Source organism: Sturnira hondurensis, unplaced genomic scaffold, assembly GCF_014824575.4.
Source record: "Sturnira hondurensis isolate 20B ecotype Veracruz unplaced genomic scaffold, ASM1482457v3 Scaffold0006693, whole genome shotgun sequence".
In the NCBI taxonomy this organism is placed as follows: domain Eukaryota; kingdom Metazoa; phylum Chordata; class Mammalia; order Chiroptera; family Phyllostomidae; genus Sturnira; species Sturnira hondurensis.
The window spans coordinates 1,456,596-1,480,700 of record NW_028079324.1 but is presented as its reverse complement, the minus strand read 5'-3'; the positions used below and the strand labels follow the sequence as shown (position 1 = coordinate 1,480,700).

The 24,105-nt window shown below is 41.2% G+C and overlaps 1 protein-coding gene across 1 annotated transcript in view; it reads left to right on the top strand.

The window, feature by feature from the left end:
* The window catches only part of DMD (dystrophin), a 1,607,686-nt gene that overhangs the window by 164,580 nt on the left and 1,419,001 nt on the right, over positions 1 to 24,105 (top strand). Inside the window, exons 2-3 of the mRNA XM_037050278.1 lie at positions 21,692 to 21,784; positions 22,936 to 23,013. The gene's annotated coding sequence lies outside the window, so the exon portion shown is untranslated. The remainder of the gene's footprint in view (positions 1 to 21,691; positions 21,785 to 22,935; positions 23,014 to 24,105) is intronic.

The window sequence follows — 24,105 nt, the reverse complement described above, 5'->3', positions numbered from 1 at the left end:
ACTTTTTCCTACAGTTAGTGGTAACAAGTGGTCATTGAGGGAGAATTAACTGAAACGGAACTTTGGGGAAGGTTGTTGGGTACCGGGGGGAGGAAGGAGCCTGAAGAGAGAGCACAAGAATGGAATCTGTAGGTAACTGGTGGGCCAGTCTGGTTGGAAAAATGGCAAGCGGGGTTTAGGAAGATGACTCTGCGTGTGCTGTATGGACCGACTTGCCTAGTGAGCAGGGTTTGGAAATTTTAGGTAAGAAGACCATTTTAGAGTTCATTATATTTGACATTTTGGAGCCACAGTCAGGAGGAACTAACACTGATGCAATTCAAGAATGAAAAAATGAGCTGAAAATAACTCATATGTCGTAACTGGAAAACCTCGAGGATGCTGGTTTCAGTGGATGAGACTGGAAATGTAGATGAGGAGCAGAGTGGTGAGAGAGAGGTGATGAGTAGCATTCGGGATCTAATGGGTGTGATGTGTTAATGAGACGTGCATGTACAGATTTCCAGTAATCTCTGGCAAACGTGTGTCTACATCTGAGGAGGGAGATCAGCGATAGCTGTGGCACTGAGAGAGGAGCACAGGCAAAATGCCAAGATGAAAGATAAATAAACTTGGAGTCACCCAAGTGAAGTTTAAGTCATCTGGGCAGGTGAGATGGCAAAAGGATACTGCACACAGTTAAAAGAAACACGGAGCTGGAACCCAATATTGAGAAAGCTTATATTTATAATAGGGTCAGACAAAGGGAATCCTACACAGGTGTTCAGGAAAGCAGCGGGAAACTGTAAAGGGGTGTCGTCCCAGAAACAGCAAAAGGGACGTGGTTTTCAAGAAGCAGGTGAGCACATGGGTCAAAGGAAGTGATTAGTAATTATTACATTCGGGATTGAGGAAAAGCCATTTGATTTCCTGATGTTGATGAGTTCTAAAAGAACAATTTCAGTGACTCGGGTGATCATAACCTGTAAATTCATCCATCCATCCATCCACGTTCAGTTATTAAATCTTTCTTTGGTGTTTACACCGAGGCCTGTCCCTGGATTAAAGAGAGAATAGAAGTGCATAGACAGGCAGAGATAACCAAAAATTTCTCTTACCTGAGAAGAAGGAAAGGGAGCCCAGCAAATTGGCATGGAAGCACTTTGTAGGGAGAATCCCATAGAGGGTTAAAAGCATCCTGGCATTTCGGCAGTGTAGACTGGAGGAAAGGGAGAAAGAAGGAGCAAACCAGGCGAGCCAGGGCCTGGGAAATGCGGCGTGGCTCAGGGGAAATTGAGTGTCGGGAGGCAGGATCACCTGTTAAATAGAAACACAAGCAAGAGTAAGTTGGGAAGCTGGAGAACAGTTCGTGAGGAGAGGCCAATATCAGGGTCTTAGTTGAGAGGACCATGTGTCAGGACAGTGTCCTTATTGCAGAGGGATCCTAGAGGGCTTTTCTGGTCTTCCATCACTATGTACAACAACAAATTACTCCAGATTTAGTGGCTTCAAAGACCACTAAAGAAGATTTGTGGTCCTGGCTGGTGTAGCCCAGTGGGTTGAACGTGGACTGCGAACCAAAGGATCGCAGGTTTGATTCTCGGTTAAGGCACATGCCTGGGTTGCAGGCCAGGTGCCCGGTGGGGAGCATGTGAAAGGCAACCACACAGTACTGTTTCTTTCTCTCTCTTTCTCCCTCCCTCTCTCTAAAAATAAATAAAATCTTTAAAAAGAAGAAGAAGATACGTGGATCAGAAATCCCACGGGGTCCAGCTTATTGATTCTTTTGCTCTGTGCGGTGTCCATTGCCAGCAGTTGGTTATGTTCAGCTAGTGGTTGCCCTGACCCGGAGGGTCCACGACGGCCTCCCACACACATGTAATGCCTTTGTAGGGGTGGTGGCTGAAAGACCAACCTCAGGAGGGACTGTCAACTAGAGCACTAATGCACGCCTTTTCCAGGGTATTCGCTTTTTACATAGCAGCTTAGGGCTCCCAGAGAAAGCATTCCAAGAAGCCCAGTGAGAAGTGAAGGGTAGTTTCAATGACCTCACCTTGGAAGACCCAGCATTTCACATCTGTTGCATTCTGCTCGTCAGGCAAGTCACCAAGTCCTGCCAGGTTTCAAGGAGAGGAGACGTAGAAGCTGCCTCTGGATGGAAGACGTATCAGAGAATTTGGTGACCATCTCAGGTCCATCACAACTGCTGCGAATGATGGCCTCCTCCTATCATACTATCACAGTCCCCTGAGGCATTAAGACATCAGTATTTTGCAGGAGGGGAGAGTGTCAGTGACTCTAGCTGCGAAGGGCAGAAGAAGGAAGGACCTGACACAAATAAGCCAGGAGAGAAGGGAGAGTCGCAGGTTCCAGAAGGGAAGAGATGCAGCTTGGCGGGATACGATTGATGCTTGAGATTTCAAGGCTCCGGCTGAGCATCGGTCCCTCCAGACTTTCTGAGCCCAAGCTTTGTTTCAAGCGAGAACAGCAGAAAACAACTTCCTCCAAGTGCCTTGGTTTTGCTCCCTATAAAAATGAACTCTGCTGTAATGTCATGCCCCAAGCAATGGGTGGAGGATGGTTTAAGAAAAAGATGTATGAAAAGTTTGTCTTCTCTTTGGTGAAACAGTGTCTGAAGATACTTTCTGTCAAGTCTTTTTAAAGTTATTTATTTAATTGTTGTCCAAATAGTTTTCTGTCTTTTACTCCCATCCCAGCCAACCCCCCCCCCCCCAGTGCTCCCCACCTCCCTCCCATTTCCACCCCCCTTGTTATGGTCCATGTGTCCTTTATACTTGTTCCTGTGAATCCTTCCCCTTTTCCCCTGATATTCCCTCCCCTCTCCCCTCTGGTCCCTGTCAGCCTGTTCTCTATTTCAGTCTCTTTGGTTATATTTTGCTTGCTTGTTTGCTTTGTTGTTTAGCTTCCTGTTAAAGGTGAGATCAAGTCTTCTTTGTTCTTAATTTGAAAATGGGCCGTGGAAGCTGTTAGAAGTGGAAAATACACTAAAGCCTTGCACCTCCAGTTGTGGGCTATAGTCCGACAGCGCCAGATTTCAGGCCCCACCCCAGACCTAGACTCAATCAGACGCTGCATTTTAACAACATTCTCAGAGGTTTTCTGTGCAAACAAATGTTGAGAAGCTCAGGTCTAAGGAATATTTGATTATTCTCATAACCGCAACAGACTCAGGAGATGTGCTCGGAATTTATTTGCCTTATAGCACCTCAAATATTTTTGTATTAGATAGTATCATGTATTAATAAATAGTATATATAGTATCACTTAGCATATTAATAAATAGAATAGGTAGTATCACTGTATTAATTCCAGTTTGGCAAAGGCCTCAATGGTATATTCATTTCATATGTAAGATCAGTAAAAACACATTCGATAATGTGCCTTATTGATAAATAATTATGCTTTCTACCAATATTCTTTCCCAAATCATGTTGAATAGATAGATGAAGTCTCTAGGATATTAACAGGTACTACATACCAAAGAGTTTCATGGTCACATCTGTTTGGAAATATTAATTATTGTGTTGGTTGTACTAGTTAATAAGATATCTTTATAGTCAGAAATCTCAAAGAAAGTCTAGACTTTTCAGCATGGCTCATGGTTCAGCCTGGTTCAGCCTGCTCTAAGGGAATACCATAGACTGAGTGGCTTATAAATGACAGAAATCAATTCCTCACAGTTATAGAGGCTGGAAGTCCAAGGTCAGGGTTTACACAGATTTGGTGTCTGGTGAGGGCCCGCTTCCTGGTTCATAGATGGCTGTCTTATCACTATGCCTGCACACGTTGAAACTGTGAGAGATCTTTGCGGGGGTCTCATTTATGAGGGTGATAATCCCATTCCTGAGGGCCCCTAGGGACCTCGTCTCCTAATACCAACACATTGAAGATTGGAATTTCAACATGTGACTCTTGGGGGCGACGCAAACATTCAGTCCATAACACAATATATTCCTGAATTATTTGAATGCTGAGCAAATGTTTTCAACAAAGGATATTTCAGGCTATTTCTCCATGGAACAGACCTTTCAAAAACACTTCCCAGAGTGACACAAACCACTGTGTTTGCATTGTTTTCTGCCTAGCAGGGCGGGCATAGCTTGGTCTGGAGACTAATTCCTGTACCTTTCTTTTTCAGCCAGGGGATTTCCATAGAAACCTATTCTCTCTGACTTTTTATTTTCTGATCGCATTACCATCATGGGTTATGTTTTGGGTTCTACATACTTGCTTTTCATTGTCAGGATCTCAAATCTATGGTAAGTTTGGGAAGTCACACACCACAACTAAATACAATACGAGGATAACGGCAGCAACAATGGAAAGAGCTGACATTGCTTAGTACTTACTGTATTCCAGGCTCTGTGCTAAGCTCTTTATGTGAATGATTGGCTCCACATAATAACCTTGTGAGGTATGCACACTTATCCCCATTTTTCAGATGGGCAAATTGGGGATCAGTAAAGTTAGGTGACTTTCTCAAGTTTATGGTGCTAGTAAGGAAGCTCATACATCAGTAATCCTATATTGGCCTCCAACCTCAGTGCAGACCAAGATTTGGATGCAGGCTGACTGACTCAGCCCCCCCGTCTCTCTACAGTATCACTAAAGAAAGGCTTCTAAGGCAGGAGTGTTTTTCTAACTTTGAAGTTCTGTGCTTTCCAGTTTAGATCCTAACACCTATGGTGGGCATATACATTTAGCAATTCTTAAAGCAATCACTTTTAAGGCCTTTGAATAACATTCGTTCTTGATTTCCAAACTAATGTGCCACTTTAAGTATTTCACATAGCACTCATAAATTCAATACATGGCTCTTTTCTTTGTAGGAAGTGCATTTCGATTGTTTGATAAAACTTCTGAAGTGATCTTGGGAAGCTGAAGACAAATTGCCTACAACAGAGTTACCCTATGAAACCTATTTTCACATTCATAATACGAAAGCCCATTCGTTCTCCATCAGTGAAAAACGGGAAAACACTCAAAGGTGGAGAGAATCGGAAGTGATTTCTAACCTTTCTCGTGCCGTGTATAACTTAAGAAATCTGGTGAACTTTGTATTCCCCTTCCTAAAATACTCTTTTAAAAGATGTAATAGGGAGTACATAAAGCTACAAAGAAAACCAACTATGTTGAAATACATGATCAAAATATTAAGTAAATTTGTGGTATACCAATACTTATGATTCTTTTCAGTGCATTAATTAACAAGATGTAGAAGCAGGTTTATGGCCATGGTCATTTTCAAATAGTGATGAGTGTAAGCCACATATAGAGACATTTGCAATAAGTGTGATATAAAAAATGTGATTACAAATTGTGACAAAATCTCAAGTATTACTACTGTTTAATTTCCCAAAATCATGAAGAAAGAAAATGATTTAAAAAGTGTTAGGTATTACAGACAATAAAGATGTACTTTCTCCTTCCCCCATCCAAGTTCACAGAGCCCCTGAATCCATGAATCTCCTTCTCGTGGCCCAATGGACCTCAGGCTGAGAGCCTTTCAGAATTAAGTGCTAGGGTGAAGTTCCTTTCCTTTTTATTCAATAACAACTGTGCAACATGCTATGACTTCATGTCTTCCTGTAGTTCTCAGAAACCTAAGGATAATTTTTGCTAATTGGTAGTAGCTATTTTTAGCTTATACTGTGTCACTATGTTTGCCTCTTTCCTCTCAGCCTCCTTTAGATTCTAGACACAGGAGAGGAGAATGTGAGTCCTGAGAATGTCCTTAGAGAAAAACCACTTTCACCTACTTCGTTTTCATAAGGAGTGAATACTCAGCCAGATGCCTTGATGTGCTCACGGTCACAGCATCACTGGAAGAACTGAGCCTAGAATATAGTTTCCCCAAACGTAGTCCACTGTACGCCAGCATCCGAATTGGCTGGCAGTGTGTGTGTTTTTAACAGGCTCATCCAGGCAGTTCTGATCCACTCTAAAGTCTCAGAAACAGAAGCCTGAGTCATAAAGGCCTGGTTTCAGAAGTTCTTTCCCACTGAAGCCTACTGCCCACTGAATATCTAGCAATGAGGAGGGAAGAGAATGAGTCAGAATCACAAAGAGGCTAGTAGCCAGTGATCTCAAGAGTGCGCGCTTAGAGATCTGTTTTTACAAGGAGGCGGGGCGCTCATTCCCATGAAATTAGAAGGAAGCTGGAAAGATCACCTAGTGGAATGTCATACGCCCTGAGGCTCCAGCAGGCAGGGTTATACAGACGACCATGCCAGTACTTATGCGGGAATCAGAAAGGAAACAGAAAGACTCAGAGCCTGGATGGGATCAAGACTGATAACTGATAAGGCAAGTGTGAAGAACGATTGGGGGAGAGAGGGGGATTCCACCTATGGGGAGTGGATAGCTACCGCTAAGGTCAAAGTCACAAAGGAGTGGGCTGAAGCTGAGGAGTCTCCCCTGTTTCCCCTCCTACCCTCCTTCATTTCTTCTCAGGACAACCAGCGAGATCTTTATAAAAGGCCAATCAGACCATATCCTCTCCTCTACGTAAAAGTCATCGAAGCCTTCCCATTGCATTTAGAAAAACGTCCATACCATGACTTGCCCCTTCTTCTTCTTTGGTCATGAGCTTCCTTTAACACTGCTCTTTCTGTCTCCCCTTGTGTTTCCTACTCCCTGTACCTTAATTCTGTTCCCATCTCCCTTCTTCAAGAGTTTGGCTCTATATTATATTTTGTTTAAAAACTTTTTTCAGTTACAGTGTACATTTAATATTGTTTCATATAAGTTTCAGGTGAGCAGGATAGTGGGTAAACAATCATGTATATTACAAAATGTTCCCCCTTGATGTTTCCGGGACCCTCCTGGCCTCATACATAGTTATTACAATATTATTGACTACATTCCCTATGCTGCGCTTTCCAGCCCCGTGACTCTTTTGTAACTACCGATCTGTACTTCTTAATCCCTTCACCTTTTACAGCCAGTCCCCCAGTCCCCCAGTCCCCCAGTCCCCAAGTCTTCCTCCCCTCTGGCAACCATTAGCCTGTTTTCTGGATCTGTGAGTTTGTTTCTATGTCATCTGTCAGATCTTACATGGAATGTCTCCTCCACAGACAAGGTTTATCTATGGAGCATGGCCCTGTAATTGTCCTTCAGATAACTCCATTTTGGGGCTTCCAATTTCAAAAGTGATAAGCCTATATCTTTAGGTTTATTCATTTATGAACTTTTTTGTTGTTCATCTCTTTGGGGAGGCAGCTGTGGAAATGTGATTTAGAGAAACTAAATCGTTATCCAGCTAAACACACATCCAGCCAAACATCGCATTCACGTGATGTCCTATTTGTTGACTTTTAAAATAGGGAGAGAAGGTTCCAGAAGAGCAGACTGCGGTGAGAGGGAGTACTTTACTGTTTGTGATCCATGAGGTAGAATAATTCAAGGTAATTCAAGGTGGAGGAGTGGTCATGAACTGTGCGTAGATGCAAAATGATGATCAGAGCCATTGGAACTTAGCATGTCACACAGCTGTGAGGTGAAGGCATTCATTATTATAATGGTCCACAGCACGATGGTCATGGTAGCATGTCAGTCTCTAAGTTTCAGGGGGTATAAGTCAGCCTCACTCGGAGTCCTCTGCTGAAGCAATTAATTGACACTGTGTGTTCTTGTCTGCTGGCCCCTATGCCCAGATCCCAACAGAGATAATCGGGGTCCTATCAAGCTCTCACGTATCATGTTCTTTTCAGTGTTATTTTCATGCCCACTTAGGAATGCCTGAAGTGTCCATCCCTTCAGTCTCACGTGCATGGACACCTGGCCGACTCTTGCATTGCCCATTCTACTGCAGTGCTGCTATAGAGATAGGGGCGGGGGGATTCCTAGGTGGCTTCAACTTCATGGGCCACCTCCTAACCAGCCAGGCACAGGTCTTCTCAGCTCTAGGAGCCTCCTCAATGTACCTAGGGGTTCTGGGACTCCATCCCAGAGTGGGAGTGGCGTGATGCAGTCCCTTCTCAGAAACTCACGGTAACCGCTATTTATTTCACCATAAGCCATTTCCGTCCTCGCCTTTTCCCAGCCACTAAACTATATCTCATTTGGGATGAGGCAGACTGTTTCTACATCATCGTGCAGTTTTCCCAACTCTTTTTAAGGGACAGATACATGTCGCTGGTACTCAGCATCCTGAAAATTTCGCAATGTACAGCTCTGGTGTTTGCCAGTTTTCACATGTGACTTAGAAGCACAGCATTAAAGCTCTTGTGTCTTATTCTTTGCATTTTCATGGCAACAAACTTATATTTAGGGAAGTACACATACACGGGTTCCAAGAATACGGGGAAACACCTTAGTCCGTTGATGCTGCTGTAACAAAATACTAGAGGGCACATGTCTTATACACATCAGAGATTTATTTCTCACAGTTCTGGAGGTTGGAAGTCCAAGATCAGGGTGGCAGTGTGGTCAAGGTCTGAGTAAGTTCTTCTTCTAGGTTGCAGACTGCCAACTTCTCATTGTATCCCACGTGGGGTAATGGGGCTAATCCCATTTGTGAGGGCTCCGCCCTCATGAACCCCCCACTGGCCCCACCGTCACCATTGGGATTGAGGATTTCAGCATATGAAGTTTAGGGTCACACACACATCCAAACCACAGCAAGGGGATGCGGCAGGAGGTGGCAAGGCTTTAACCTGTTATGATTGCAGGTAAACAAAAATGAAAATTAATTTCCAAGTATGGAGAGCTTGTGATGGAGTAGCCGAGACTGAAGCATTATGGCCAACTGGTGAAACTCCTTTAGAGTTTGAGGAAACACCGCAGAGTCAGGAGGCAGGCTACTGGTGAGGGTGAGAGGGAAAACGGAGCAAGAGAGAAAGGAATAAAAACATGGAAAAACACTGCAGATTTGAGTAAGGTGGTTCTATCCAGGGCTGAGATTGAAGTTTAGAGCAAGGAAGCAAGGTGAAGAACATTTTAGTAAGAGTAGGATATGGTATGAAGAATCTTCAAAACAGTGAACAAGTAAGCAAGCAAGCAAGCAAGCAACAAAAACACCAAAAAAATAAAAATAAAAATAAAAAAGGAAACCTACTGGGGCTGGAATTCATCATCGATTAATTACATTTGGATTCTGACTGGCAATTTTTTTCAGTGTGGTGCCATACACTGTCATGACAGTGTCATCCCAGGTGCATGTGTTAGCTGTTGACAAGCTGTGCCTTTTTTAAAAAACTAATTTTATTTTAATTGTTCAACTACAGTTTTCTGCCTTTTACCCCATCCCTCCCCACCTTCTTCCATTTCCAACCCCCCTCCCCTTGTTTTTGTCCATGTGTCCTTTATACTTGTTCCTGCAAACCCTTCCCTCTTTCCCCTGAAATTCCCTCCCTTCTCCCCTCTGGTCACTGTCAGCCTTTTCTCTATTTCAGTGTCTTTGGTTATATCCTTTTTAAAAAAAGAATGCATTTATTTATTTTTAGAGAGAAGAGAAAGGAAGAAGAAAGAGAGGGAGAGAAACATCAATGTGTGGTTGCCTCTCACATGCTCCCATACTGCGGACCTGGCCTGCAAACCCAGGCATGTGCCCTGACTGGGAATTGAACTGGTGACCCTTTGGTTCATAGGCCAGCACTCGATCCACTGAGCCACACCAGCCAGGGCTACTAGTTTCAAAATCAGAAGAAACCTTTCTTAAAACTAAACAATTAAAATTAATATTTATTTTCATTTTAAATTTAATTTTATGTTTAAACCTTCAATTCAGATCTTACAGTCTGACTTCAATAAAAGATTACCAATGCATCCCCAGTAATATTTAAATTTAAGAGGCCAAAAGATAGATCATTCAACCAGGTAAATGAGCACTAACTTTTAAAAAGTTGATAAGTGTTTGGCATTTTTAAAAAATCTGCTAATTATTGTATTTTTAAATGAAGATAATTTCAGATTTCTTTTCTGCTTGATAATATTTTGGGGATGTTGCTATTTTCATCAAATAAAACATTTTACACACCAATATTTTACAATTAGCAAATATTTGGTGTTGATAACAATGAATTATTGAATTAGATACATTTTCCAGTTATGTCAATTAGAAAATGCATGATAAAAAACTTGTATTTAATAAGTTACATGAAAATAACTTGTAATATTAAAGTAATTTTCCCATTTCTTGAAATAAACAGGTGCCTATTAAGATTTTCTAATTAATAGATCAGACAATGTATAATATTTCTCATGAGCTTTGTGAGGAAAAAAATCTCAAACCTAACTATTTCACTTTGCTTATTATTCAGCTTAATTTATTTAAAAGTGTAGTATTCTGGAAACACTCACTGAACATGACAGATTAATTCACAGAGAATTCTTTTTGATTCACTATTTTTGTTTTGAAAATGTCTGAATGATGAACCATTTGAAATCAGAGCTTATAATGAAGAAAATTAGATAAACAGGGATTTTCATTTAAAGTGACAACAGAGTAAAAAAATCTAGCGAATAGGAGAACAAAAAGAACTTTTCTTTTTTAACTTCTCATAAGATCCAAGTGAACGTCAAATCAAATGTTGATGAAATAATAATCTTTGTTGTATTTACAATATCTAACTACCAGAGAATAGTTAAAAAGTCACAATTTATTAAAGCTAGCTGACAATGAAGAAATGATAGGAATTTGTTAGTTTGGTATTTTTGCACAATGGAATTGGAATAGTTGCGTGGAGTATATTGGTTATGCATATCAGCCAACGAGTATATCTTTTCCGGATAATTAATTGAGTTCAATATCTAGCAACAGTGGCTTTTTGCCCATATTCAGTTTCAGGAGTAGAATAATATTTTATGTTCTGAAGTCCTTTTTTATGAAAAATTTCAAGAGCTCTTTTAATGATATTTCATAAATAATTCATGCATCTTTATAATACAGTTTCATTTTTCAGACATATTTCTCCTGTGTAGAAACAAACATTCCTATATAGACATGTATCAGTTAGCTATTGCTGTGTAACAAAATAACTTGAAACTCAATCAGTTAAGTTGACAACCATTTGTTATTCTATCACATCTTCAGACATGGCATGGAAGTTCTTCACTCTCTACTGGAATTATTTATGTGTCTTTAGTTAGCTGTGTTTTGACTAGGTGCTTTATCTCATCCTTGGCATCTGATCCTTACCCTCTGCTTTCATTCTCTTTCTCTTTTTGTAACTAGCTATTGATTTCCTATTCAAACTTGTTAGCCCTTATGGGATGATGTCATCAGGGATTCCCGAGACAAGTTGGCTTTGCTTCATATGTCTCATCTTCTAGCTATCCGTTTCAGGCATGGTCTTTTGATACAGCTCGAGGTATAAACAAAAGAGCACCAGTGTTCAAGCCCTCATGAGGCCTTCATGTAGAAGTGGACTACCATTATTTCCACTGCAATATTAGCCAGAGCAAGGCAATGGCCAACCCACATTCCAGAAACAGGGAAATAGACACCACCCCTTCTTGAAAGGAACAGCAAAGTGCCATTGCAAAGGGGATGACTTCAGGAAAGAATGCAATATTTGGCCCAGTTCTGTGGTTAACTTGCCATAGATGGTGATCTCCACTTTCACAAAAGCAGGTACAGATGGAAAGGTATACAACTACTTAGGACTTTACGGAGCTCATATGGACAATGTAGCACAGATGCTTTTAGCCAGGTAATATTTTCAGATAAGAATGGTTCTCTCAAATTTGTAAGATGCGCCCTGGCTGGTATGACTCCGTGGGCTGAGCACTGACCTATGAACCAAAGGGTCATCAGTTCGATTCCCAATTGGGACACATGCCTGGATTGTGGGCCAGGTCCCCAGTAGGGGACATGCGAGAGGCAACCACACATTGATGTTTCTGTCTCTGTGTTTCTCTCTCCCTTCTGTCTCTAAAAATAAATAAATACAATCTTTAAAAAAAAAAGACCCTTCGCTTCTAAACCATGCCAATATTGGTCTTTCACTACCTTGAATCACAATATTTAGATTATCCATCTAAATATTAATGTGAAATATATGATAAAAACTTCAAAATTAGATACCACGTTCAAAGGATCAAAACCAAGTCCTCTCTGACATGGTCTCTCACTTGTCTCAGGTCTCATCATCTCCACCCCTCCACGTACCCTCTGCTCTGAGAACTCACTTATCACAGTTTCTTGACCAGTCCCTGCAAGTTAATTTATCTGATCCCCAGCATCTGACGTGTCCCTCGGTTTGGCATTCTCCTTCTCTTTGCACATCTAGCTGTTGATTTCCCACTCAACCTTGTAAATTCAGTTCTAGGATTTCTGCTTCTGTTTCTCTCCCAAGTGAAGGTGACACCTTTGTCATTTGTACTGACACCACGCTTATATCACCACTATTGACAAGATTAACACTTAGCTGGCATAGCTCAGTGGATTGAGCGCAGGCCTGTGAACCACACTATTGCGGTTCGATTCCCAGTCGGGACACATGCCTGGGTTGCAGGCCAGTTCCCGGCAGGGGACTCACGAGAGGCAACCATACATTGATATTTCTTTCCTTCTCTCCTTCCCTTCCTCTCTAAAGATAAATAAATAAAATCTTAAAAAAAAATAAGCCGTGTGCAGTACACAGAATTTGTGGCCAGTGGCTGATACAAACTAAACACTCAATTACTCATGGCTTCTAAAAGATGAGGTTAAATCATATGAAATTGCCAATATTTGACCATGATTGGCAACATTATAAAAATTTCGTATGTTTCAAACCACGAAAAGAAAATAGAGGTATAGTGGGGACAGAAGCTCTGATTTAAATACTCTTTCCCATGTGACTTTTGTCCTTTCTGTGTGGTCCCTGCTCCCATGATTTGGCACTGCCGATGAGCAGACCCCCTCTGGAATAAGACATAATGAATAGTCCAAGGGTGACTTCCTGCTGGAGACAGATAGGTGATGATTAAGAAGAGGCTGTGTATTGTCACACAATTGTCCACACACAATTGCACTGCAGCATTTTGGAGAAATTATGAGAATATTAATTTTGCAAATAAAATGTACACTTGTTCAGTAAAGCCATCTTCAGATGTCCTTGGGCCGTAAGGTCCCCTCCTACTGGATCCGAACTAGCCTGGATAGTTCTTTCTCCCTCTGCATTTTGCTTGGAGCTACCGTATTTTTCGGACTATAAGATGCACTCTCTTCCCCCAAAATTTGGGAGGAAAATAATGGTTGTTAATGATGCTGTTGAGTTCTGTTTACATTTACATTGGAAAATATGATGTTATTTATGTTGTTAAATCTTTTACCACGTTTCTTCAAAAAAATTTTTCCCATTTTCCTCCTCTAAAACCTACGTGTGTTTTATGGTCCAAAACACACGGGTAAGTGCTCACCCTTGGCATTCCTCTACCATTTTTTTTGTCTCTTTGCAGAATCAGACTATGTTTTAGATGCTTTGAAACAAAGTGCTTTGTCTCGCACACCATATACTGTGGTTTTTATGTCACAAAAGCCACTATCTGGGTAGAATATTCTCAACCTCCATTTCCATCCTGGGTTATATCTCAACCATACATCTTCTTCCCATGTGGGAATTGCACTTAAGTAAAATTGAACTTAATTTTCAGAATTTTAAATGTATAAGGGGGTAAGTAAAGGTGATATGAGAGAATTCATTCCAGTTATGGTTTGAAGGTTTACACATATTTTAAAGTAACTGTGAGTTGTATCAAGGTCACACCTAGAAAAGCAACGCCGAGAATAACTTGCCATCAGTTGTCTTGCATTTGTTTCAGAATACCTGGTAATTGAATTTGTACTGACCTATCTAATTTACAGATGAGAAAACTCAGGACTGGGTTAAGAATTCAATTTTCTTACAGAGCATGTTAAAGATAGACCTGAGCAGACAGGAAACCATGCTGACTTTTGGTTAAGCACACTTTACTCTGGGGTTTATAATAGCCCATTTACAGATAATGACTTGAATTCCATTAGCTATTGTTGCGGCTCCCGTTGAAATTTCTGATGTGCAATCTGGTTGAATCTTTTCTCGTGTCCTTAATGGGATAACATCCACATTGGATCCCGGTGATTGTGTTTTAGAAAGAGTGAGTGGCAAATAACATTTTAATCCGCAGAGGTTGTAAAACTTTTATGTTACCTTCGTTAGCTCTTGAGTATTTCTTAGCTCCAAGGGATAACTTGGATTTCTCTTGATTATCTTCATAGGCCAAATTTTAGTTCTGTTCCTGGTATACAGAAGTCTCTGAAAGTATTTGATGCGAAGGGGTAGAGAATAATATATGTTAATTTTCACCTGTTGAAGCCCATGAAGCATTCTAGTACTCTGATATCCTACTATGGAAGAGAAAGTGTCCTGATGATTCATTCATTTGGCTCTTTCAAATGACGTTATACCTGAGATAGCAGTAATTGAGGAAGCTTGGGAAGGTACTCTTGGGCCCTCATTCATTTCCTGATGTGAGCATCCGTGACATTGATCCCCTGGATCACAGAGAGTCTATTTCCCTGCCTAGGGTGTTGAATGCTTTTGCTTTATCCCTCTGGGTCCACTCCCTGCCTTTCTTCTCCCTGAAAGGCTGATTGCTGTGGATGCTCTCAGAAGAATTCTTGCTCTCTGGCTTCCAGTTGGATCTGGCTAATGGGAAGGGATCTGAGGAAGGGAGGGAAGAAAGAGGAGAGCATGTATCCACCGTGTTCATCCCCCAATACCAAAGCTCCTTTCTGTTGATGCGCTCAGCTCTTGCTTTGTTCAGGGATCAGTCATCACTTTCTTTCTCCTCATTCCTATGAGTCTAGGAGGGAGAGCGGCATTTCTCTCTTACCACTTGTGGTGATTTCTTTATACTATGCCTTCACCTTTGTAAATTGTCTCTTATTTAAACTCTCCTCAAGTCACCCAAGTCCTGCTAGGACCCTGGGACCCTCAAGGAAGAGAGTTCTCTGTACCTCGAGGTGATGGTGTTGAACAAGAAGCAGGAAGGAGAGAATGTAACTAGGGTTTATGGAGCATTTTCTGTGCCAGGTAACATGTGGGACACCTTATATTTATTCATCAGTTTAATGCCCATGTTAGTACTTTGATGTTAATCCCTCTGTTATTCTGGAGCAAAATTTACAAGGAGAACTGTTGAAAACATGGATTATTTGGGTTAAAATTTGGAATAAATTCATGCTGGCTAACACTGAGTGCATCTTAAAGAAAGTGCTATTCTAAGTGTATTTAAATCTCAGCATGACCACAAGTTAGGTAATAGAAAATCTTCCTTTTGTAAACGAAAAATATAAGGCACAGAGAGGTTAAGTGACTTGTTCAACATCACACAGCTCAAATAACTGAGCTGGGATTTGAGCCAGTTCCTTCTGGGTACAGAGCAAATATTCTTATTTACTGCATTATAACATTTCCCCTGGTTTTGAAATGCAATGGTTATTGCATCAATGGTGCCCCCCCCCGCCCCGAATTCTCTCTACTCGAACCTGATGTCTTTCAGTCGTCAGTTTCCTAAAGAGAAATACTAAACCAGCACTATTCTTCCATTTGTTAGAGACTCCGTTCAAGACAAACCAAATGGTAAATCAGTACAGTAGCCATCTTTGAAGGGCAGCACACAGGAGGAGGTATGAGAAAGCTCCTAGGATGCTACTCATATTGTGTTTCCCTGTCTGGTGTGGGTAATACAACCATATTCAGTTTTTCTTTTGTCCTGTTCTTTTGTTTATTTTAAGTTAAATCCTCTTTTGTTTTCTTTCCTTTTTATCTTCTACATCTACCATACTTTGAACACTTAAGATATGTGTGATTTTCCGTATATATCTTATACCTACATAATATTCTCTTGTAGAATACGTTGTGCAACCCACACTTTAAAAAACCATCTATGAGCCCTGGCTGGTATAGCTCAGAGGATTGAGCATGGGCTGTGAACCAAAGGGTCGCTGGTTTGATTCCCAGTCAGGGCACATGCCTGGGTGGCAGGCCAGGTCCCCAGTATGGAGCATGTGAGAGGCAACCACACGTTGATGTTTCTCTCCCTTTCTTTCTCGCTCCCTTCCCTCGCTCTAAAAATAAATAAATAAAATCTTTAAAAAATTATCTATGAAAACTACGTCTGTATATTACAGTGGGTTGCATTATTTTTATGGGAGCGGGTCAGCAGGATTCACCAGTAAGTCTTGAATCAATTTCCTACTCCTTTTTGGTGTTCCCAGTACCTAAAGATTTGTAATCGCAGAGGAATATCTTGACTTTCTGAGCAACAATAATGGCCAGAGGATGACCTTTCTGGAACCAGAAGGTTATGCTGTCATTCCCGTGTTCTTTACCTTCTATGAGAACATTGTATTGATTGCTATATATTCAGGTGAAAAGATTGACGTAACTCTGTAGTGTTAGAAGCTATTTAAATATTTTCACAAATGCATTTCTGTCCCTTTCTCATTTTTTTCCTTTTGGTTGTGCCACTTATCAAACTGAGTCTTTTTTGAACATCTTGTGTCTAAAGATATGAAGAAATTCTGTATTTCTTTTTTTTTTAATTTATTTATTTACCTTTAGAGGGGAAGGGGAGAGGGAGAGAAACATCAATGTATGGTTGCCTTTTGTGTGTCCCCTGCTGGGAACTGGCCTGCAACCCAGGCATATGCCCTGACTGGGAATCGAACCACGATCCTCTGGTTCGCAGGCCTGTGCTCAGTTCACTGAGCTACACCAGCCAGGGCCGAAATTCTGTATTTCTTTATATCATGCTGACAGTGCTCAGGGAGGATGATGATCTCATTTTATGCTCCTTTCGTCTTGTTATTTGGGTTATTTAGCAAGGAGGAAAGCAATATGGAAAGTAGATGCAGGAAACTGCTGATTATGATCCCAAGTTCAGTTTTTTCATGAAAATATTTGCTATGAAAAGGATTGAAGAAAGAGCGCCCGAGGGTTAATATGGCCCAAAGAGGGTTCACTGTTTTGGATGTTCTACAAAATAATTTTCTTACTCTTGAAAAGCAGGCTGTTGAAGAGAGGGAAATTGAAGGAAGTACTACCATTTCCATGACATAAAATGTCAACTTGCAACAAAAAGCACGGTAGATGTAGAAGATGAAAAGGGAGGAAAACGAAAGAGGAGTTAATTTAAAATAATCAAAAGAACAAGAAAAAAAGAAAAAGTCCTCGAAGCTTTCGAGTGTTCCCCTTGTCATCCACACTTTCAGTATTAGGAACGGAATATGGGGTGACATGTTGCCCCTCTGACTTCCCTGCTTACAGGGGTACCCAACGAGGAGAAAAAAGAAGACAAATGTGAGTCCCGCACTTTGGAACAGATTCAATAATGCACTATAATTGTATTTACAGCTAGATTTGGGCTGCAGGAGAAGGCAGCCCAGAATAATAGAAGAATGAAACATAAAAACCATCCTATTTTCTTTGAGGGCCTGCTATTTGCCAAGCCTGTGCGACAAAGGTGTACTATTTCATTTAAACCTCACAGAAGTGCTCTGAAGTGGTATTATTTCAATCTCCATTTTCACCTCAGCGTAAACTGCACCTGGGAAAGACTAAGTCACTTGCCCGAAACCGTGCAGCTAACGGACAGGAGACTTGAGTTCAGGAGTCAGCTATTTTCGCCTGTGAAATGCGTGTTCCTTTTGCCTGATCATAACTGCAGCACTGCGGAATGAGGAGTCGAGTCTAGGAAAAGACAGGAAAGCCAGCCAAGAGAAGTGAGATGTTTGCTTTCGCTGGGAAACTCATTCTATAGGAAGAATAAGACTGGGCACTGGATGGTCCATGAAGTTGCAGGCTAAATTTTGTACAGGTCATTGAGCATCACTTTGATTTCAATTAGATCACAGGAGGGGAAATTTTATTCAAAAGTGTTTGGCATTACATTTAAATCAAAACAAATGTGCCTTAAGAGAAGAAGGCAAAATCTCCATAAATTCTTTTTTTTTAAAGATTTTATTTATTTACCTTTAGTGGGGAAGGGAAGGAGAGAGGAGAGAGAGGGAGAGAATATCAATGTACGGTTGCCTCTCGTGGGTCCCCTGCTGGGAACTGGCCTGCAACCCAGGTATGTGCCCTGACTGGGGATCGTACTGTGATCCTCTGGTTCACAGGCCCACGCTCAATCCACTGAGCTACACCAGCCAGGGCTTTCCATGAATTTTTAACATAAAACATACGCTTTCATAGAATTTTGGGACCTGTAGTTCCTGTATAATTTATACTGCCAGAGTCCAGGGTAAATTCATTCAATCTCATCTCCTGGAAGGATGCTCGGGTGGAACCTTCTGAGAAGCACTCTATTAGAGAACATGGTGGACGTAACAAGCCGAAATTGGATTTCCGTTGTGATGCTTTAATATAACATTGGCTCTGTGAGTTTTGAAAGGTACCTGTGATACCAACCAGGAAGTATCTGTTTCTCTGTGACCTCACTGCCTATTAGGCGGCCCAAGTAGATGCTCTTAGAGGCCTCTGATTGGCCAACAGTCCTTCACTCCATCTCCATTTTATTTGATTCCAGCTTCAAAGCAAGAATTAGAAAATACCCTCATCTGAGTGTATAAGTTTGGATGAAAGCAAGATCCGGTTTGCCTTGCTGATCTTTGTCTAGACCCCTTGCCCCAGAGCATAAGCTTTCAAGTCCTCATGTCTTGGATGCTAGAGGGTTGTACTTTATTTTGTGCCCCAAGATTTATCTCCTTCCTGGTCTCTGCTGTTCTTCTTGAATGAACATTTTGCCACCTACATCCTTTCTGGTTTGACAGATTTTATTATCTATCTATCTATCTGTGTAGACTTATATTTTTAATAAGGGCACATATGTCTGTCAGTTACCTATATTTTATTTCCTTCAAAACTTGACACATTTCAGTGTGCAGTGTTCCTTCAGTGGATACGTGGAGAAGCCACACGCTGATCAAAGGCATCTGTACAATTTTGCTCCTGGAAAACAAAACAAAACAAAACAAAACAGCACTTTCAAGGCATTGCAGGACTTCAACCACTTTGAAAGTAAAACTGTAATATTACTCTCCAAATGACGAGTTACTCCAGGTTATATCGAAGGTTCTCGACAGAATCATTATAGAAACATACATTCATTTTCTTTACCTATTAGTAAAAATCTTCCATTCAAGTCTCATGAAAGTGACACTTTTTTTTTTCAGATTTACTTGTCCATGGTGGATAGTAAAAGTGGTTAAAAAAAAAACCAACCCTCAAGCATACTGGTGTTTTCTTTTTGCCATGGAGTTTTAAGCAGAATTGCTTGAGTAGAAATCCAACAGAATAACTTGGAGTTATCTTTGTCAAAACACATATATAGCTTGATTCTCAAAACTGGACCTAGAAAGCCCTGGCTGGTGTAGCTCAGTGGATTAAGCTCGGGCCTGCGAACCACATGATTGCAGTTCGATTCCCAGTCAGGGCACATGCCTGGGTTGTGGGCCAGTTCCCAGCAGGGGACCCACGAGAAGCAACCATACATTGATATTTCTCTCCTTCTCTCCTTCCCTTCCCCTCTAAAGATAAATAAATTAATTAAAAAAAACTGGACCTAGAGGGGCTGGTGGACGTTTGCAGGGGTCCATGTTCCCGTGAAGTTCCCAACACCTAGGCAATGACCCAACTTGTCACTGTCACAGCTGCCTGGCTGTAGTGACAGCCTGAATCCTAGATCTTTAGACTTAGAAGCTTCAGGGCTATCTTTTGCCTGGAAACCAGGGCTTGTCTGGATTTTCTTGACCTGTGTAAGATCCAATACTTATACGCGATAGAAGGAGCGGATAAGAAGAGCCCAATCACCCAAAGGCTAGTGTTAGACCCATCGTCTGACATTTGCAGAATGCATTTCCTGATCCCTAGACTATGGGAGTTCCCACAGTTGCGTGCTCTCGGGTCCCTTTTGCTGCTTCTGTTTTCTATGACCTTTAAGATTATTCATCTTCCCTGCTGGCTTGAATTTCTGTAAGGCCTTGGGTCACATCTGTCTGATTTACTGGCGTGCGCTCCAGCACCTGGCTCAGGTTTATTGGTGCTCGATGAATATCTGTCACTGATAAATGACAGCTTTTCTAGATAACGTGCGTGATGAAAGAGCTGTGTAGAATTTCATATAAAGGGATTGTAGGCTGTAAACCAGAAAAGAAAATATTTGGGGACACAGCAGAAGAAGTAAAATATTAGAAAGATAATCAAATGGAAGAAGAGAAGGCAAAAGAAGCAGCAAGATAAAGTAGAAAGCACAAGGCCCCCAGGAGTTAGACAGGTCTGGGCCAAAACCTTGGCTTTAGCACCTTCTGCTTTGGTGACAAAGGGCCCTGTGTTTAACATCACTGTCTTATTTGCAAGATGAGTCGATTAATGCCAACCTCACAAAAATGTCACAAAGATGCCCTGACTGGTGTGGCTCAGTGGATTGATCACCCGGCGATAAACCAAAGGGTTGCAAACTTAATTTTTGCTTCTGTTACCCCTCTGTGTTTTCCTAATGCCATGCAATAAAATGCATTCCTTTTAAATATAGAAAATGTTGCCCTGGATGGTGTAGTTCAGTGCATTGAGCGTGGGCTGCGAACCAAAGGGTCACAGGTTCGATTCCCAATCAGGGCACATGCCTGGTTTGTGGGCCAGGTCCTGGTAGGGGGCGCATGAGAGGCAGCCACACACTGATGTTTCTCTCCCTCCCTTTCTCCCTCCCTTCCCCTCTCTAAAAATAAATATATAAAATCTTTTAAAAAATGTCACAAAGATGATAAGATCCACTCTTTTAGTGGAATGTTTGTCATCAATAGTTACTCCAAAAAATGTTAGATGTCATTAATGTCTATTATTTTTCCTCATATAATTTTGAAATAAAGAACTGAAAAAGAAAATAGATAAAAACTTTCACCGGCCTATTTCAACTCAATTTAAATCAGATCTTTCTAAAATTTGAGCCATTCCAATGTGATAATGGGTCAGTCTGAGTCAGCATGTGAATGTGTATACAGAGAAAGCTTATTGTATGGGTGAAGGATGGTAAACCCTCCATGATTATATTTCCAAGTACATGAAATGGTTAAATTTTATGCACCTACAAAGGGCATTGTATGCAGTCTTTGTTTCCTTGTGTAGCTCCTTCTCCCCCAATGCCCAACTGCCTGACATATTATTTATAGTTTTCTTTTTTTTAAGTAAACATTTCATTTATTCTTGGAGAGACGGGAAGGGAGGAGAAAGAGAGGAAGAGAAACAGCAGTGTGGGGGAGAAACATCAATCATCTGCCTCCTGCACGCCCCAACCTCGGGACCCAGTACGCAACCCACGCCCCAAGCATGTGCCCTGACTAGGAATCGAACTTGCAACCCCTCGGTTTGTGGGAACACACCCAACCCACTGAGCCACACCAGTCAGGGCTCTGCCTGATATTTATAACTTTTTTTCCCTCCTTCATAGAATCAGCATTAAAATTGAGTTCATTAGATTGATTAGGCTACAGATCTCCAACTCTTGTTATGAAAAAAAAATGTTCAATACACTTGACATGATGAAGATCTATTGTGTTTTGTTTGTTTACTTGGAGGTTCCCTTCTCATCTACCAGCCTTGGCTGATCAAGAATTAGAGATGTGAAATTGTCTTAAATATAGCTTTAAATCTTCAGAGGCAGAATCATGGAAACGGGTCACTGGAAGCGTGTTTTGCTTAATTGGTTCTATTTCACATTTCAGTTTGGGAAGCAGCACATAGAGAACCTCTTCACTGACCTGCAGGATGGAAGACGCCTCCTAGACCTTCTCGAAGGTCTGACAGAGCAGAAGCTGGTACGTACCAGCTCCTTCATATTTATAAGAAAGTTCACATCAGCCTTAGGAGGATTTCAGACTGCGAACTCAGAATAATTGTATGAGATCTGGCAGAATTGACTAATTTTCCAAAGATGGAATTCACTAGCCACCCAGGACCTATTTAGGAATCAAACAATCTCACAGTATTATTCTCATTTGGCTATAGTCTAGCAGACGGAGAACAGGAGGGCGAAAATTTCCAGTGACACAATTCATATCCATCAGTAAATATTTGCTTTCAATATTTGCTCTTTGTTATTGAAACTATTTTATAGAGGCTTTTATGCATGATGAACTTTTAAGTTTAATTCCTTCTTTATTGTGACAAGAACATTTAACATGAGATGTGGAAAATGGAGAGTTGCTGTTTAACAGGTATAAAGTTTCAGTTACACAAGATGAGTAAGTTCTAGAGTTATTCAACACAATACTGTGTTGTGCACTTAAAAATTCAGTAAGAGGGTAGATCTCTTAAGAGGAAATACAGCAGGCATCCTAAGAGTAGAATTTCTAAAACTCTATAACTGAACAAATGAGTTAATCCATATGTTGTGATAAGCGATGCAAATGTTAGTTTAGAAATTCCATGGCAAGATATGACTCTTGGGATTGAAAGTAAGGGTGAGAAAAACCAAAGGTGATTGACGTTTGAACTTCAGTGACTAAGCAATTTAAGATTAGAGTCACAGAAATGGTTTTCTTTAACATTATATCACATTATATAATTTTGCTAGGCCCAACTCTCTTTTAAACTTCCTTAAAAATGTAGCAATTAACAACTCACTAATTTCTTTTACTGGCAAATGTCCTTACACACGCTGGTGTTTCTGTTGGTGGCCATGCAGAAATCCCCCAATGGGCCATAGAATGGAAGACAGATTGAGACCAAAACAGCTTTTGTGAAGAAAAAGAATGCTATCATTTTTCTTAAGGAGTGGTCGATTTGTGCCAAAAGGTCCTATGATAAGTACAATGAGCCCAAAGCTCTTAAATTCATTATATGAATGTCTCATAGCCTGTGTTCATTCAAAATATTCAAATTAGAAGTGAACTGTATAAACCGTTCCGTTTCTAGTAGGTTGTGGTCTCTCATCCAGGCAGTAAATATTGTTTCATTTTGTTTTCAGCCAAAAGAAAAAGGATCCACAAGAGTTCATGCCCTGAATAATGTCAACAAGGCCCTGCAGGTCTTGCAGAAAAATAATGTAAGTGGAGACCTGGAAAGAGTCTGGATACTGTGAGACAGCAGGCTGAATACCTGAGTGAGGGCTGTTCCCCCAAATGCAGAGAAAGCATCTCAAGTTTTCTCGCAAACCAGAGCATTGTTCTCATTCATGTGCTTTCCTGCTTGTGGCTAATGCAATTCAGGAAACGAATGCTTGCAGGCAGAGAGGGCAGGGGAATGCGCGACTCAGGCCTCATAGGCAACTCCATGTCCTTTTCTGATTTTACTCAATGGAGTTATAGTTGGTGGACAGAATGTATTCTGCGGTGAACTCAGCTCCTTTTAGCGGTGTTCTCTGCAGCAAATGCCTTTTACTAGGCCGAATTATCCTTTTCAAACATTAGGATGATACACCTTGTTTGAATTCAGCCAACACTAATTAGACGCCACATCCAAGGATGAACGTTACACAGAAAAATCATTGTTTTCAACTCATGGTAAGAACTACAAACTGGTTTTTTATGCCTATGGTTGACTTAGTCTAGATGTATGTGTGTGGTATGAATGAGAACTGAACAGTCATACCTAAATAAGTGTGGAGATTACAGGAGGTTTTGATTCTTGAGAGTTTGAGATTCCCCTCTTCTAGGGTGGCAGCCCTCCTGTCATGGAACCCCACCTGTGCTTTTCTGGGACAGCTGTGGGGTCTGATGGCCCACTACCAAGAAGCAGGAATCCGGATGCAAGAGTTTGGTGAAAAAAGAAAGGGAAGCCCTGGCTGGTGTAGCTCAGTGGATTGAGCGCGGGCCTGCGAACCACGCGATCTCGGTTCGATTCCCAGTCAGGGCAGATGCCTGGGTTGCAGGCCAGTTCCCAGCAGGGGACTCACGAGAGGCAACCATACATTGATGTTTCTCTTCCTCTCTCCTTCCCTTCCCCTCTAAAGATAAATAAATAAATATTTTTTAAAAAGGGGTTATTTATTTAAAGGTTGTGCAGGTTTAGAATAAGTGGCAGATTTCTGCCATGAAATCCTGCTCCCTTTAAACCCCGCCCCCCAACACATAATCCTACTCCCAGTTGGAGGCATGTGAGAACCACCTGATCCAATCTGTCACACGTTGATGTTTCT